The 11,985-nt window shown below is 42.7% G+C and overlaps 1 protein-coding gene across 2 annotated transcripts in view; it reads left to right on the top strand.

Annotated features, from left to right (window-relative positions):
- RGP1 (RGP1 homolog, RAB6A GEF complex partner 1) overlaps window positions 1-11,985 on the top strand; it is a 40,176-nt gene that overhangs the window by 8,659 nt on the left and 19,532 nt on the right. The window lies entirely within an intron of this gene.

The raw sequence follows: 11,985 nt of genomic DNA, 5'->3' as shown, positions 1-11,985 counted from the left end.
GGATTTTTTGAAAATAAAAAATAAAAATAGAAAAGTTGCACAATTTAATTCAATATTTGACTTAAAACCAAAAGTAAGGCTCTCAGATCGGTAATATGGTATTGAGCCTTTTTCTTGTTTGGCTTTTTTGCCATTTTCCCCTCACTGACTTGATTGAATTCTTTGTGGCTGATGCCTCAGTGTTTCTGGATCAGTAGTGCTGCACTTCCACTTTTCCTCTCCCTCATTTTACTGTCTTTATTTTTAACCTTTTTTCTGTGTAGCCCTCTAACCTACCCTATATATTTTGAACCAAGTAAAACATTTCTTGGAATGGGAGCCTTGGACTACAGTATGCAAAGACAAACAACTCACAATTTTAGCATATATGTTAGGCTACTATCTTCTGTGGATGTGTATGTAATTATACAGTTTCTGTATTTATCCTGTGGCTGATAGAAAAAGTTAAAGCTGTTTAATTCACCGTAGTATTTCTACAACACAGCAATTTATTAGTCTGACTTCTCTTCTAAAATCAACACTAAAATGGTATTTTGTACTTGTCTCAGAGACACTAATTCTGTCGTGATCCTTATGATCTGTGTTATGTTGGGCCAAAGGTGATTACTTTATAAATTATAAAGATCCTTAAACTCTGCATTGCCTTTGGTCCCAAACAAGCAAACCTGGGTCAATTAATGAAAAAAAAAAAAAAAAAAAGAAAATGTCTTACTTTGGGCCCTGTTGCATTCTCCCGTGCTGTTTTAGCCCCAGCCCTACTCTATTCCCAGTGGCCTTTGCCTTCATTCCTTCTTTGCTCTGCTGGGCATCTTGAGAGGAAAACTTCACACCGACTTCCTCTACTATAAATTCTCTCCCTCCTCTCAACTCTACACTTCTCTTTGCCAACCTACACCACTACTACTTCAGTGATTTTTTTTTTAAAGCCCACAGTGCTTTCTGGCTGTTTTCCACCTTTAACACTCTTGTGTTGAAATCTTCCCTTTTTCCTCCTTTCTCTTTAGTAAGACCTCAGGTTTTTAAAAAAGCTAGGCTTGATTGTTTATTCTGCATGGTCCACTTCTGCCTTCCTTCCTCTTCTATTACCCTTTTCTTATTCTAGACTGTTTTTAAACTCAGTTCTGCTTGCTTTCACCAAAGCCTTAACCTTTCCTGTGATTAGAAAAAGATGCTTATGTTTCCATTACTTTTCCTACAAGAAAACACATTCTCAAATTCATATCCACTTCAAACTCTCCCAACGTTTTGCATCCAGAAGCGTAAAGTGGCCATTATCGTGAAGTCCACTGAGTGACCATTTAAGCTTGGTGTTATGCCACACGCTGTATAGTGAATTTCATAATCCTGGTGCCAGATTTCTAAATTATTACAGACAATAGATGATGGGCCAGGCACAGTGGCTCACACCTGTAATCCCAACACTTGGGGAGGCCAAGGCAGGCAGATTGCTTGAGACCAGGAGTTCGAGACCAGCCTGGCCAACATGGTGAAACCCTGTCTCTAAAAATACAAAAATTAGCTGGGCATGGTGGCGCGTGCCTATAATCCCAGCTACTCCAGAAGCTGGGATGGGAGAATCGCTGGAACCTGGGAGGCTGAGGCTCCAGTGAGCTGAGATTGCATCACTGCACTGCACTCCAGCCTGGGTGACAGAGTGAGACCCTGTCTCCAAAAAAAAAAAAAAAAAGAACTCTTTGGTATGAAATTGAAATTGCTTCTCCACTTTCCCTTCCCTCTCGTGATCTCTCTTCAGTAAAACCAATATGCATTTTTCTGGACTCACCTATCTTGGGGGTGATTAGGAGTAGAGGGTTGTAAATACTTACAATTTCTTTCCTTTCTGATATAATTCTTGACCTCCTTCTAGAAGTCCTGTCGTCTTTGCTGGAGAATTTTTATTTAAGCATTCTTTTGTAGAAGAATCTCTAATGTCCTTTTTTCATGCAGATCTACACTTGATGAATCCTAAAGCTACTTCTACACAATTCCTTTACATTTTTCCTTTTTTTTTTTTTTCATTTTTTGTGTCTGTTATTTTTCATGGGTTTATCATCTCTTTACAAATGGGCTGCATCCACTGAGGGGCAGTGTTGATTTCCCACTGCTGTCACTCAGCGCCTCAGCCTCCCTTGATCCCTTTTTTGGTTCACCCTTGTTGCCCATACTTACTCTCCTTTATTGTCTGTTCTAGTCTTCTCCTTTTCTATCTCTTTAATGAAATTCACTATTTTAAAAAAGATTTCTGGGGTCTCAAAAGTTTTTCAGGGGATCTCACATAAGTCTCTGCATTGTGACCTAAACTGTGTAGCACTGATTTCCAATGGATTGGGGCTGATGGGCGGGGTGGGGCGGGGTGGGGGGGCGTTGTTGGGAGAGCAGAATATCCTCATGTACAGAGTTTCTCAGCTGTGACACTGTTAACATTTTGGAGGATAATCCTTTGTTGTGGGGGGCTGTCCTGTGCATTGTAGGATGCTTAGTAGCTGCTCAGTAGATGCCAATGATGTTATCTCAGTTGTGACAACCAAAATGTCTCCAAATCCTGCCAAATGTTCCTGGAAGACAAAATATACCCTCTACCCCAGTGTAGAGAATTACTGTACTAGAATATCAGCTTTTTGAAATTGATTAAATGGTTATACTTTCTCTTCCCAACTGCTGATTTATAGCTGGAATTTTAAAAGTGTGGTCTTTGACTTACTTGGTAGGTGGTAGCTTCTTAAAATTGCAGGTTCCTGAGCTTATCCTAGACCTACTGAATCAGAAACGCTGAAGGTAGAACCCAGAGATCTGATTTTTACAAGACACTACCTTCCCACCCCCAACCAGGTAATTCTTCTGCCCTAGGCTTGACCCTCCTGTGGCATAACTGCTGCATTATCTACATTTTTTTTCCCTGCAAGTCTTCCTGGTGTTTCAGCTTTGCTTCCGCTTTTGGCCCCATGATGCCAACACAAATAAGGAGGCCTCAGGTTACCAAGACAACTGGAGCACAGGAAACTGTACAGGCTCAGTGCTCCCACAGGCATCACGGACTGTGGCTATGCTGGCTTGCTTTCTCCTTAGGGACTCAGCCATACTTCCTTTTCCCCATCCCCCAAACTACCCAGACTGGCAGATACTGAGACCCAAGCCACAGATCCTGATTTCACAGACCTGGTAGTAGATTTATGGGGTGGGTAGGATAAAGAATGGTGAATGAAGATTTCCTTCTAGCATTGATATTTCATGTCATTTTGGTGATAATTAAATTTGTAATCATGAGAACTACATTTCCCTGGGAGTTGGTTGTTAGATGCAAGCTTTGGAATCAGGATGCTTCTCTTTATTTATGTTATTTATGCCTGCTTCACTGGACCTTGAGTCTTAGATGTTTTTGCATCCCTAGCTAAATGTCTTTACAATTTGCTTTGGGCCGAAAGGTTTGGCAATCTACTTCTAGTACACTGGAAGCAGCTAATGTTTAGCAAGAAAAGAATATTTTTAGGGCCAGGTGCAGTGGCTCATGCCTGTAATCCCAGCACTTTGGGAATATGAGGCAGGTGGATTGCTTGAGTCCAGGAGTTCAAGACCTGCCTGGGTAACATGACAAAACCCTGTCTCTACAAAAAAGAATACAGAAATTAGCCAGGTGTGGTGGTGCCCTCCTGTAGTCTCAGCTACTTGGGAGGCTCAGGTGAGAGAATCACTTGAGCCTGGGAGGTCGATGCTGCAGTGAGCCATGATTGTGCCACTGCACTTCAGCCTGGGTGACAGAGCAAGACCCTGTCTCAAAACAAACAAAAACAAAAACAACCCCAAAAACAACCAAATAATGAATTTGGGTTCTGTTTACACTTAGTTATCAAAGCTAGTCATTTTTTAAAGGAGGATCATCTGGCTTGATTAATTAAGTCTCTTTAAAGCCATGAATAAATGAAAACCTACTTGCACTTAGATGCTTAAAAATACCGACTCTGGCTGGGTGTGGTGGCTCACACCTGTAATCCCAGCACTTTGGGAGGCTGAGGCAGGCAGATCACTTGAGGTCAGGAGTTCGAGACCAGCCTGGTCAACATGGTGAAACCCCTGCCTACCAAAAATACAAAAAATTAACCAGGCATGGTGGCACATGCCTGTCATCCCAGCTGAGGCAGGAGAATCACTTGAACCTGAGGCAGAGGTTGCAGTGAGGTGAGATCAGTGTGAGATTCTGTTAAAAAAAAAAAAATTCAACTTGAACCAAAATAGGAGCAGGCTGCCTCCATGGGACATTCATGTCATGCCAGAGCAAGAGAGAATACAGGGAAATAAGGCAGACATGGTAGCTGTCCTCAGACAATTGAAGGACTGTCTTGATGAAGGAGCAATTAGATTTACTTGGTTTAGTTCCAGAAGATAGATTAAGAACTTTTATTTAGTGATGGAGGACAAATTTTGGCTTGATAAGGAAGAACTTTTGACTCATTTGAGGACCCCAAAGTGGAATGAACTGAATTGTTAGGCAGTAAATTGTGGCCATATTGTTTATATAGAGGTTAGATGACCGTTTGCACAAGGGTTAGATGAGGTTTTAGACATTAAATTGGGTTCAACCTGCAAGGAGAAGCAGGCAGATTTAGGAAAAGTCAATTCGCCCTTTCCGTCATGTGGTTCTGTGGCACTATTAAATTCATTATTATTTTTCTAGGCACCTCTGTCAATTTTATCCCCTCAAGTAATTGGTAATAGAGTTGGTAGTAAAGTCTTTAGAGATTTCTCAAACTTTGTTCCTCAGCCCTCTGGAGATTTCTGAAGGATGCCTCAGAAGTGGCTGAGAAGGGTGAAATGAAGGCTAGCTGGGGCTCTGAGCCCTTTACCTATGCTTCAACCAGAACAATCTTGCTTTTATTTGTTTTACAAATTAAACCTACTGGCTTCCTTGAAGATTTTCTTTTTAACAGAAAAAAAAAATAGTTCTGCTGTTAAAAAATAAAGTTAAAGGCTCTGATATTTCAAGGTGTTCCTTTTATTGACAGGGAAACTGAGATATGGAAGAAGTGTCTTGCCAAAGGTCCCACAGCTAGTAAATTTCAGAGCTGGGATTCAAATCTAGCTCTTCTAGTTCAAATCTTTTCTTTCTTCCACTCTACAAGTCTGCCTTGTTAGAATTCAGTAAAACCTTCTCTCCATTCTACTGGCCACCACTGTAATCCGGAATCTCATTTCTTCTAATCTACTATTCTGTATTAGCCACTTAACTAGTCTCCTTGCTGTCTAATTCTGTTCTATATTATATATACTGTTGCCATTTTATTCTTCTTGGAACATTGTTTTCATCCTGAGATTTCCCTGTTTAAGAATTCTCCCTATCTCTTAGAACTTTTCAGGCTAGCCTTGTGTTAGCATTCTTTAGGATCTTCATTGTTCAGCTGAATGTGAGCCTAAATCCATCCTATTATGAGCAATTAATGGGCTATATAATAGTGAGATTAACTGAGTCCCTCCCTGTTCCTAGACTTCACCTTTGGCAGGATTTTCATGTGTACAGTTTTAATCAGGCATGACAAGAAGATACAAGAGAAATAGAAAATCACAGCCCATAAAAAGCAAGTTATATAATAATATGAATAATATAATCCTATTTATATCTCACATGCATGCATTTTTTTTATTAATTTTTGCATACAAAAACAATAAACATTTTCTAAAAATACATACAAACAAAAAGATGCATATCAAACATATTAGGAAGGTTGCACATGGGAAGTCGGGGAATAGAAATGGGGGGTGGGAGTTAAAATAAATGAGAGAGGGACTTTATATGGATCAGTGATAATAACTCAATCCTCTATTTGACAAAGAAGAGGGAGAAGGAAGAGGAAGAAAAAGAAAGTGGGATAAAGGATCAGAAAGGGAAGAAAATAGAAAAAATTAGAGTATGACTCCAGGGTAGACCTGTTTTGTTGTCACTGAGTTGGTTGGTTGGTTTGTCTGTTGTATTCTTCATGTTTCGCCAAGTTGGCCAGACTGGTCTCGAACTCCTAGCCCGAAGTGATCAACCCGCCTCGCCCTCCAGAGTGCCGGGACCACAGGCGTGAGCCACCACGTCCAGCCCCCACATTGCTTCTGGCCTCCGTGGTAGACCTCCCAGACGGCGCGGAGCGGCCAGGCAGAGGAGCTCCTCACTTCTACCCAGACACAGGGCGGCCGGGCAGAGGAGCTCCTCACTTCCCAGACGGGGCGGCCAGGCAGAGACGCTCCTCACTTCTTCCCAGACGATAGGTGGCCGGGCAGAGGCGCTCCTCACTTCCCAGACGGTGGGTGGCCGGGCAGAGGCGCTCCTCACTTCCCAGACGGGGCGGCCGGGCAGAGGCGCTCCTCACTTCCCAGACGGTGGGTGGCCAGGCAGAGGCGCTCCTCACTTCCCAGACGGTGGGTGGCCGGGCAGAGGCGCTCCTCACTTCCCAGCCGGGGCGACTGGGCAGAGGCGCTCCCCACCTCCCAGATGGGGCGGCGGCCGGGCAGGGGCTGCAATCCCAGCACCCTGGTAGGCCAAGGCAGGCGGCCGGGGGGTAGAGGCTGCCGCGAGGCCAGACCACGCCACCGCACTCCAGCCTGGGCAACACCGAGCACTGGGTGAGCGAGACTCCGTCTGTAGTCCCAGTACCTCGGGAGGCTGAGGCGGGCAGAGCACTCGGCGTGAGGAGCTGGCGACCAGCGTGGCCAAGATGGCGAACGCGTGCCTGCAGCGAAAGGAGAAAAGGCAGGCAGCGGTGGTGCGCGCCGGCAGTCCCAGGCAGTCCGCGGCGCGGGCAGCAGCAAGCCGAGTAGATTGCAGCCTGGGCCAGAGAGGGAAAAGAAGAAAGGAAAGAAAGAAAGGAAGGAAGGAGGGCGGGCGGGCGGGCAGGCAGGCAGGCAGGCACATGCATGCATTTTTTAAAACAAGAATGAGATATATAGAAATTACCTGGAAGAAAACGCATCAGACTGGGCGCGATGGCTCACACCTGTAATCCCAGCACTTTGGGAGGCCAAGGCAGGCAGATCACCTGAGGTCAGGAGTTCGACACCAGCCTGGCCAAGATGGCGAAACCCTGTCTCTACTAAAAATACAAAAATTAGCCGAGTGTGGTGGTGTATGCCTGTTATCCTAGCTGCATGGGAGGCTGAGGCAGGAGAATCGCTTGAACCTGGGAGATGGAAATTGCAGTGAGTCAAGATCTTGCCACTGCACTCCAGTTTGGGCAACAGAGTGAGACTCCATCTCAAAAAAAAAAAAAAAAAAGAAAAAGCACATCAGACTGATGACAGACATTAACTCTGATAAGAGAGATTGAGAAAGGAGAGGAGGGGAGGAAGAGGGACTTCCTTTTTTTACTCAGGAGGCTGAGGTGGGAGGACGGCTTGAGGCTAGGAGGTTGAGGCTGTAGTGGACCATGATCATGCCACCACACTCAGCCTGGGAGACAGAGTGAGACCCTGTCTTGAAAATAAAATAAGAAGAAAAAAAAAGAAGAAGAAGAAGTGAAGTGTTTTGTTTTCCCACAGTGGAGATCTTTTGAAGCATTATCCTTTTGGGAAAAGGTTAATTTCAATTCTTAGAGCTTAGTCTGATTTTTAAAAATTTGACTTAAGCTAATGATGAGAAGTGTGCATATTCACACCCTAACTTCTGTGGATTGGATAACAACCTCCATTTCCACTGGACAGAGAACTCGTTTTTCTGGTATGTTTCAGAAGGCTAATGGAGCAAGGATAACCTCATATTACCAATGGGCTGCTTAATCTCTATAATGATTTGTTGGCCAGCTACTATTGATAACAAAAAATACTTTTAAATAACTTTCAAAATACTTTTTTCAACTTATTGAAATATAATTTATATACAGGAAGATGTACCCATTTAAAATGTACAATTCAGTGAGTTTTAGCAGACGTATATACCTGTGCAATCATCTTCCCAATCAAGATATAGAACATCTCTGTCACCAACCCACCACTGCCCCCAAATTTCCTTATTACCCTTTGCATTTACTCCCCACTCATTGCAATCCACACTGATCTGGTTTCTATCACTGTAGATTTGTTTTGTAGAGTTTCGTGTAAATGGAGTCACAGAGTATGTATTCTGCATTTGGCTTCTTTAACTCAGCACACTGTTTTTGATATTTATTCATGTTTTTTATGTATATTAATAGTTTGGCCAGGCACGATGGCTCACTCCTGTAATCCCAGCACTTTGGGATGCCGAGGTGGGCGGATCATGGGAGGTCAGGAGTTTGAGGCCAGCCTGGCCAACATGGTGAAACCCTGTCTTCACTGAAAATACAAAAACTAGCCAGGCGTGGTGGTGTACGCCTGTAGTCCCAGCTACTCAGGAGGCTGAGGCAGGAGGATCTCTTGAACTCAGGAGACAGATTGCAATGAGCCAAGATGGCGCCACTGCATCTAGCCTGCCAACAGAGCGAGACTCCATCTCAAAAAAAAAAAAAAAAAATTGTCCATTTTTATTGCTGAGCAATAATTCATTGTGTGGACATATAGCCGTTTGTTTATTCATTCATCTGATGATGGCTATTTGGGCTGTTTTCCACTTTTTTGGAAGCTGCTATGAACACTCACATTTAAGTCTTTGTGGACATATGTTTGCATTTTTTTAAGATAAATACCTAGGAGTGAAATCTTAAATCTTGTTGTAAGTGAATGTTTTACTTGATAAATAAAAAACTGCCAGTTTGGTGCAGTGGCTCATGCCTGTAATCCCAGCACTTTGGGAGGCCGAAGCAGGCAGATTGCTTGAGTCCAGGAGTTCAAGACCAGCTTGGACAACATGGTGAAACCCCATCTTTACAAAAAATAGGAAAATTAGCTGAGTGTGGTGGCCCCGACCTGTAGTCTGAGCTACTCGGGAAGCTGAGGTGGTAGGATCATCTGAGTCTAGGAGGCGGAGGTTGCAGTGAGCCATGATCTTGCTGCTGCACTCCAGCCTGGGTAACAGAGCATGACCCTGTCTCAAAAAAAAAATTACTGATTTATTAATAAAATAAGATAAATTTTTAAAAAAGAGAAGTGCCATACTGTTTTCCAAAGCGTCTGTACAATTTTCCACTTACCAGCATTATATGAGAGTTCCAGTTGCTTTGCATCCTTGTCAGCACTTAGTTTGTCAGTTTCTTTCTTTCTTTCTTTCTTTTTTTTTTTTTTTGAGACGGAGTCTCACTCTGTTGCCCAGGCTGGAGTGCAGTGGCGCAATCTCGGCTCACTGCAAGCTCCGCCTCCCAGGTTCACGCCATTCTCCTGCCTCAGCCTCCTGAGTAGCTGGGACTACAGGTGCCCATCACCACACCTGACTAATTTTTTGTGTTTTTAGTAGAGACGGGGTTTCACCATGTTAGCCAGGATGGTCTCGATCTCTTGACCTTGTGATCTGCCTGCCTTGGCCTCCCAAAGTGCTGGGATTACAGGCATGAGCCACCGTGCCGGCCTTAGTATTGTCAGTTAAAAAAAAAAAAAAAAATCACTCCAGTAGGTGTGTAGTGCTGCCTCATTGTGGTTTTAATTTGCATTTTCCTAATGTTTAATGACATTGAGCATCTTTTTATGTGCTTTCTTGTCACTAGTATCTCATATTTGGTGAAATCTATTCAAATAGTTTGCCCATTTAAAAAACTGGAATGTTTGGCTTCTTGTTACTGAGTTTTAAGAGTTCTTTACGTGTTCTAGATACAAGTCCTTTGTAAGTATATGAATTAAAAATATTTTCCCCCAGTTGGTGGCTTGCCTTTTTATTTTCTTTATAGTGTCTTTTGAGGAGCAGAAGTTTTAAATTTTGGTGAAGCCTAATTTTTTGCTTTTTTCTTGTATGGCTAGTGTTTTTTGTATCCTGCATAAGAAATCTTCCCTTACACCAGGTCACAAAGGTTTTTTTCCTACATTTTCTCCTGTATCTAAAAGTTTTATGATTTCAGCTTTTACATTTAGGTCTTTTATGTCTATGATCCATTTTGATCGCATGCTTAATTTTGTTCTCACTGCACAAAAGACACAGTAGGAAAGGAAGAATCTGGAATAAAGATGACTGCCTCTTTCAAAAGACAGACAGGTTGTAGAATAGAAATATTAAACTTTTGTTCTGTGTATTATCTTCATCTAATATTGACTAAGTAGTAACTGTTCAGTAGTAAAATATATATAGATTACCTACTCTGAGTCAGGCACTGGACATACAGTAATGAAAACACTAGACAATGTCCTTGCTCCCTTAGAGTTTATATTTGAGTGGGCGAAATTGTGTTTTTATTATAATGAGCATCCATTGTATATATGGTAAAGTCAAGAAAAATGTTGTTGCCTCTCTGTGATTTCTCAAAACCTCAGTTGAAGGAAGCATTTGAGATTGTTGATAATCTTCTTAATATTATTGTATGATAGAGCATGAACCTCTTTCCAAAAAGAGTCACTGATCTAAAGAGAAAAGGGAATCTGGGGCTGCATACAGCCAACTATAATACAATGTGTCATGTGATAGAGCAGTACTGGATGCAGAATCATATCAAATGATCTCATGTTCCTGTTACTGTTGAGGTGTAATGACAAGACTTAATGCTGTTTTCTTTGGTTTAAGCAAATTGGGTTTTTTTTTTTTGCCAAAAGAGTTCATTAATACTACATTTAGAGAACTCTTAGATCTCTTTTCTGACAGCCAGAGGACCAGATACCTTCTATAATTAGCCATTCATGTGTTCCTTAAAATGAGTCATACTTTTTGTGTTAATGATACCACCATTCTTCAAGCCACTTCAAGTATCAAAAATAAGTTCTATTTATTATTAACATTTATAAACTAATACCAATATTAAGTAGCCAAATAATAAATAGTGTTAAATCAGAGCAGGATGAGCTCCATGATCTAGTCTTGGATGATGAGTAGGATTTCAGTAGATACAAATAAAGAGGGCAGATTAATTTATATTGATGGATTTAAGAAAAAAGATTACATCAGCAAATACGTTATTCATGGCTTGATTCCTTTATCATCTATCCATAGCAGACATCATTAAATTCATCATGGCATTCTTTCTTGCTGAGCCTGGACATAGCCTGGTAAGACTAGAACTAGATAATAGGAAAAGAAATGTAGACATTAAATAGACATTTGTTGTTGTTGTTGTTTTGCACTCTGTTGCCTAGGCTGGAGTGCAGTGGCACGATCTCAGCTCACTGCAACCTCCGCCTCCCAGGTTCAAGTGATTCTTGTGCCTCAGCCTGAGTAGCTGGGATTACAGGTGCCCACCGTGACACCCAGCTAAGTTTTTGTATTTTTAGTAGTTACAGGGTTTCGCTATGTTGGCCAGACTGGTCTCCAACTCCTGATCTCAGGTGATCCGCCTGCCTCAGCCTCCCAAATTGCTGGGGTTACAGGCATGAGCCACTGTGCCTGGCCATATTTTTTTTTTTTTTTAAGACAAGGTCTGGCTCTGTCGCCCAAGTTGGAGTGCAGTGGCTCACTGCATCCTCCCACCTCACCCTCCTGAGTAGCTGGGACCACAAGCATGTGCCACCACTCCTGGCTTGTTTTTGTCTTTTTTGTAGAGATGAGGTTTCGCCATGATGCCCAGGCTGGTCTTGAACTCCTGAGCTCAAGCGATCCGCCTACCTTGGCCTCCCAGCATGCAAGGATTACAGATGTGAGCCACTGTGCCTGGCCGTGGAGAGGTTATTTTGAAAGAGACATCAGTGAGACTTTATGGAGATGTCTGACCCTGGAGGTCAAGATGTGGGGCATTCCCTGTGTGCAACAGGGAAGCCCTTGGCACAGAGACTATGAAGGGTTTCTGTTGCATGCATCTGAGGGGTGCAATAGGTATCACAACCACACTCAGAAAAAATAGTGCCGGGGAAGACGGTGCAATTTATTCTGCCAGAGGGTACCTCTCAGGCTATCTCCAGGCTGAGAGAGACCCTGGAATTATACTAGAACAGAGCTGGACCCTGGTTGCCAGCAGAGTAAGCAGCAAACAGGGG

Source organism: Symphalangus syndactylus, chromosome 9, assembly GCF_028878055.3.
Source record: "Symphalangus syndactylus isolate Jambi chromosome 9, NHGRI_mSymSyn1-v2.1_pri, whole genome shotgun sequence".
NCBI lineage: Eukaryota > Metazoa > Chordata > Mammalia > Primates > Hylobatidae > Symphalangus > Symphalangus syndactylus.
This window is presented reverse-complemented; position numbering and strand designations above follow the sequence as displayed.